The sequence below is a fragment of the Schistocerca piceifrons genome, chromosome 9, assembly GCF_021461385.2.
Source record: "Schistocerca piceifrons isolate TAMUIC-IGC-003096 chromosome 9, iqSchPice1.1, whole genome shotgun sequence".
In the NCBI taxonomy this organism is placed as follows: Eukaryota; Metazoa; Arthropoda; class Insecta; order Orthoptera; family Acrididae; genus Schistocerca; species Schistocerca piceifrons.
The window spans coordinates 179,462,909-179,468,908 of record NC_060146.1 but is presented as its reverse complement, the minus strand read 5'-3'; the positions used below and the strand labels follow the sequence as shown (position 1 = coordinate 179,468,908).

General features: G+C 46.4%; 1 protein-coding gene across 1 annotated transcript in view; it reads left to right on the top strand.

The window, feature by feature from the left end:
* The first annotated feature begins 4,505 nt into the window (after positions 1-4,505).
* Positions 4,506-6,000, top strand: part of LOC124717017 — a 39,484-nt gene continuing 37,989 nt past the window's right edge. Inside the window, exon 1 of the mRNA XM_047243663.1 lies at positions 4,506-4,564. The gene's annotated coding sequence lies outside the window, so the exon portion shown is untranslated. The remainder of the gene's footprint in view (positions 4,565-6,000) is intronic.

The window sequence follows — 6,000 nt, the reverse complement described above, 5'->3', positions numbered from 1 at the left end:
CTGAAGAAACTGCACAAAGGTGGGAATTTAATGAGTTGAGACCCGGATAAATTGAGAGAACCAGAGGTTGTAGAGAGTTTCAGGGAGAGCATTAGGGAACGATTGACAAGAATGGGGGAAAGAAATACGGTAGGAGAAGAATGGGTAGCTTTAAGAGTTGGAATAGTGGAAGCAGCAGAGGATCAAGTAGGTAAAAAGACGAGGGCTAATAGAAAACCTTGGGTTACAGAAGAGATATTGAATTTAATTGTTGAAAGGAGAAAATATTAAAATGCAGTAAATGGCGCTGGCAAAAAGGAATACAAACGTCTCAAAAATGAGATCGACAGGAAGTGCAAAATGGTTAAGCAGGGTTGGCTAGCGGACAAATGTATGTAGAAGCATGTATCACTTGGGGTAAGATAGATCCTGCACATAGGGAAATTAAAGAGACCTTTGGAGATAAAAAGAACCACTTGCATGAATATCGAGAGCTCAGATGGAAACCCAGTTCTAAGCAAAGAAGGGAAGGCAGAAAGGTGGAAGGAGTATGTAGAGGGTTTATACACGGACGACGTTCTTGAGGACAATATTATGGAAATGGAAGAGGAGGTAGAAGAAGATGAAATGGGAGATATGGTACTGCATGAAGAGTTTGACAGAGCACTGAAAGACCTATGTCGAAACAAGGCCCCGGGAGTAGACAACATTCCACTAGAACTACTGACGGCCTTGGGAGAGCCAGTCCTGACAAAACTCTACTATCTGGTGAGCAAGATGTATGAAACAGGCGAAATACCCTCAGACTTCAAGAAGAATATAATAATTCCAATCCCAAAGAAAGCAGGTGCTGACAGATGTGAAAATTACCGAACTATCAGTTTAATAAGCCATGGCTGCAAAATACTCGAATGGCTCGAATGGCTCTGAGCACTATGGGACTTAACATCTATGGTCATCAGTCCCCTAGAACTTAGAACTACGTAAACCTAACTAACCTAAGGACAGCACACAACACCCAGCCATCACGAGGTAGAGAAAATCCCTGACCCCGCCGGGAATCGAACCCGGGAACCCGGGCGTGCGAAGCGAGAACGCTGCCTCACGACCACGAGATGCGGGCTGCAAAATACTAACACGAATGCTTTACAGACGAATGGAAAAACTGGTAGAAGTCGACCTTGTGGAAGATCAGTTTGGATTCCGTAGAAATGTTGGAACACGTGAGGCAATACTGACTCTACGACTTATCTTAGAGAATAAATGAAGGAAAGGCAAATTTATGTTTCTAGCATTTGTAAAGTTAGAGAAAGCTTTTGACAATGTTGATTGGAATAGTCTGTTTCAAATTCTGAAGGTGGCAGGGGTAAAATACAGGGAGCGAAAGGCTATTTACAATTTGTACAGAAACCATATGGCAGTTATAAGAATCGAGGGGCATGAAAGGGAAGCAGTGGTTGGGAAGGGAGTGAGACAGGGTTGTAGCCTATCCCCGATGTTATTCAATCTGTATACTGAGCAAGCAGTAAAGGAAACAAAAGAAAAATTCGGAGTAGGAATTAAAATGCATGGAGAAGAAATAAAAATTTTGAGGTTCGCCGATGACATTGTAAAACTGTCAGAGACAGAAAAGGACCTGGAAGAGCAGTTGAACGGAATGGACAGTGTCTTGAAAGGAGGGTATAAGATGAACATCAACAATAGCAATACGAGGATAATGGAATGTAGTCGAATTAAATCGGGTATTGCTGCGGGAATTAGATTAGGAAATGAGACGCTTAAAGTAGTAAATATGTTTTGCTATTTGGAGAGTAAAACAACTGATGATGGTCGAAGTAGAGAGGATATAAAGTGTAGACTGGCAATGGCAAGGAAAGCATTTCTGAAGAAGAGAAATTTGTTAATATCGAGTATAGATTTAAGTGTCAGGAAGTCGTTTCTGAAAGTATTTGTATGGAGTGTAATGGTTCAAATGGCTCTTAGCACTATGGGACTTAACATCTGTGGTCATCAGTCCCCTAGAACTTACAACTACTTAAACCTAAGTAATCTAAGGACATCACACACATCCATGCCCGAGGCAGGATTCGAACCTGCGACCGGAGCGGTTACGCGGATCCAGACTGAAGCGCCTAGAACCGCACGGCCACACCGGCCGGCTCACCAATTTAGTATTGGAGACCAGCGTGGAGGGTAAAAATTGCAGAGGGAGACCAAGAGATGAATACACTAAACAGATTCAGAAGGATGTAGGTTGCAGTAGGTACTGAGAGATGAAGAAGCTTGCACAGGATAGAGTAGCATGGAGAGCTGCATCAGACCAGTCTCTGGACTGAAGGCCACAACAACAAGAACAACAACAACGGCTTTTAGATTTGATTGATTTTTCGTGTAACCGATGTTTAACAGATTTTAGCGCCCATATGGATGACCTCACACTTTTCGTTATTTAGGGTCAACAAACTTGAAACATAATTTGTAACGTGTTCTAAATTTTTACCGCTTTCTTGCTTAGCGTCAAATACACTCCTGGAAATGGAAAAAAGAACACATTGACACCGGTGTGTCAGACCCACCATACTTGCTCCGGACACTGCTGTACAAGCAATGATCACACGCACGGCACAGCGGACACACCAGGAACCGCGGTGTTGGCCGTCGAATGGCGCTAGCTGCGCAGCATTTGTGCACCGCCGCCGTCAGTGTCAGCCAGTTTGCCGTGGCATACGGAGCTCCATCGCAGACTTTAACACTGGTAGCATGCCGCGACAGCGTGGACGTGAACCGTATGTGCAGTTGACGGACTTTGAACGAGGGCGTATAGTGGGCATGCGGGAGGCCGGGTGGACGTACCGCCGAATTGCTCAACACGTGGGGCGTGAGGTCTCCACAGTACATCGATGTTGTCGCCAGTGGTCGGCGGAAGGTGCACGTGCCCGTCGACCTGGGACCGGACCGCAGCGACGCACGGATGCACGCCAAGACCGTAGGATCCTACGCAGTGCCGTAGGGGACCGCACCGCCACTACCCAGCAAATTAGGGACACTGTTGCTCCTGGGGTATCGGCGAGGACCATTCGCAACCGTCTCCATGAAGCTGGGCTACGGTCCCGCACACCGTTAGGCCGTCTTCCGCTCACGCCCCAACATCGTGCAGCCCGCCTCCAGTGGTGTCGCGACAGGCGTGAATGGAGGGACGAATGGAGACGTGTCGTCTTCAGCGATGAGAGTCGCTTCTGCCTTGGTGCCAGTGATGGTCGTATGCGTGTTTGGCGCCGTGCAGTGAAGCGCCACAATCAGGACTGCATACGACCGAGGCACACAGGGCCAACACCCGGCATCATGGTGTGGGGAGCGATCTCCTACACTGGCCGTACACCACTGGTGATCGTCGAGGGGACACTGAATAGTGCACGGTACATCCAAACCGTCATCGAACCCATCGTTCTTCCATTCCTAGACCGGCAAGGGAACCTGCTGTTCCAACAGGACAATGCACGTCCGCATGTATCCCGTGCCACCCAACGTGCTCTAGAAGGTGTAAGTCAACTACCCTGGCCAGTAAGATCTCCGGATCTGTCCCCCATTGAGCATGTTTGGGACTGGATGAAGCGTCGTCTCACGCGGTCTGCACGTCCAGCACGAACGCTGGTCCAACTGAGGCGCCAGGTGGAAATGGCATGGCAAGCCGTTCCACAGGACTACATCCAGCATCTCTACGATCGTCTCCATGGGAGAATAGCAGCCTGCATTGCTGCGAAAGGTGGATATACACTGTACTAGTGCCGACATCGTGCATGCTCTGTTGCCTGTGTCTATGTGCCTGTGGTTCTGTCAGTGTGATCATGTGATGTATCTGACCCCAGGAATGTGTCAATAAAGTTTCCCCTTCCTGGGACAATGAATTCACGGTGTTCTTATTTCAATTTCCAGGAGTGTATTTAAAGCATTATGTCATTTATAATGTTATCAGACGTCTGAAGGTGATGCATACATGGAAGTTTGTTTCTTTACGAGTCGGGTTGTTTGCTGGTTATTCTAATCCCCACACAACCTGTGCACGACTATTTCTTCAAGGTATCCGCGTCTCAGGCTCGCCGACCGGTTTGAGGCGCCATGTCACGGATCGCGCGGCCCCTCCCGCCGAAGGTTCCAGTCCTTCCCTTGGGTATGGGTGTGTGTGTTGTTCTCAGCATAGGTTAGTGTAAGTTAGTTTAAGTAGCGTGTAAGTCTAGGAACCAATGACCTGAGCAACTTGGCCCCTTAGGAAATCACACATTTTGTCTCATGCTCGAGCAGGTCACACTTGCTCCAGAGACATACGGGCGTATAAAGTCAACGCACAGTCCTACACAGCAGCTTCAGGAACTTCCGGGAGCGCCGGTTATCTGCTTCTGATGGAGGACGTTGCGATATCACAGCTGCTTACGATAGGCTTGGCTGCAAGGCGGTTGGTGTACACAGATGGAGAGGTGGGGGTTTGCAAAAAGCGATAGCAGGACAAGGGACCGCCTGTGTGACGGTGGACTCCGTGGCAGCAAGGCGACTCACATGAGGACCCGGACAGACTACCCCATCTGATACCGTGAGTACGTGATCTGTGTTTTCTGGCGTGCTGCTTGTTCTGTCTACAAAGGGTGTACGCTCTCATTTAGAAACAACAGTTCTTGCGTTTGTACCATCGTCTGAACGGGAAATGATTCTTGCAATAAACAGGACCCAAAAAAGTACAACCACAGTTTCAGGCTAACTTCCACGTAAAACAGACTCGGGTCGGAAACCGTTTTGTTTTCATGTTGTAGCTCATTTTCTGTAAATTATTCATTTGTGTGACCACTTTGTCGGTAGTCGCTTTACGGTGCAAAGAAGGGCATCTCGTTTCGTATTATCACGCAATAGGGGTGAGAGTGTCACTGATATGATACGCGAGTTGGCGTGGCTGTCGCTGAAACAAAGGCGGTTTTCTTTGCGGCGAGATCTATTTACGAAATTTCAATCGCCAACTTTCTCTTCTGAATGCGAAAATATTTTGTTGACACCCACCAACGTAGAGAGAAATGATCATCATAATAAAATAAGATAAATCAGAGTTCGAACGGAAAGATTTAGGTGTTCCTTTTTCCCACATACCATTAGAGTGGAATGGTAGAGAAGCAGTATGAAAATGGTTCGATGAACCCTCTGCCACTTAAGTGTGAATTGCAGAATAACAATGTAGATGTAGACAGTTCCTCAGGGTATTTTTGTTCCGTCGTTACAACTACAAGAAAAGGTGTGTTTTTTTTCACCAGACGCCTTTCGCTTTATTGAGGTAAAACGTCATCAGTGGTCTGTACTTAAAGATATTTACAAGTTTATTTATTTTTAAGAGTTGGGGGAAAAAGATCGGAAAACAGTTCATTAGTAATTTGTTGCTTTCTTCTTATAGTCATTTCTGCTTGGTTTCTCGACTGCATCACGAAATTCCGCTTGCTAGCACGTATTTGGTGCATTTCTTCGTTAGACACTGAAACTTTTAGTCTGATTTTCCGTTGCACTGTAGAACTATGCATTTCTTACGTTTTACACAGCACAGTTTTTCGTAAACCTCTTTTTACTGTTTATTTTTGTACTTATACGTGTGTATTGTGTTTTGTAGTGTTGCCAACATAACACTGTCTCTAGCTTGTCTTTCACCTATAGTTTCTTTTACTTTATTGTAATGGATAAATAGTTATGGAGTTGACACTTTTTTTAAATAGGTGGAGGAGGGAGAAGTATAGATGAGTGGACGTATGTCCATAGTAGTGTGATGGAGAATGAGGAAAATGTGAGAAGCAGTGAGTGAGTTGGAGGAAGACGGGAGGAGCAAGAAGTGGCCGGGGGGGAAGGGGGGGGGGGGGGGAAGGGTGCTTAGATGTAAGAGGGTGAAGGATGGTGAAGGCTCTTTTCTTTTCCATGTGATTTTTTTCACTCCTTGTTCCTCACGTTTTCCCCCAATTCACTCCTTGCTTCTCTCCTTTTCCTCCAATTCACTCTCCA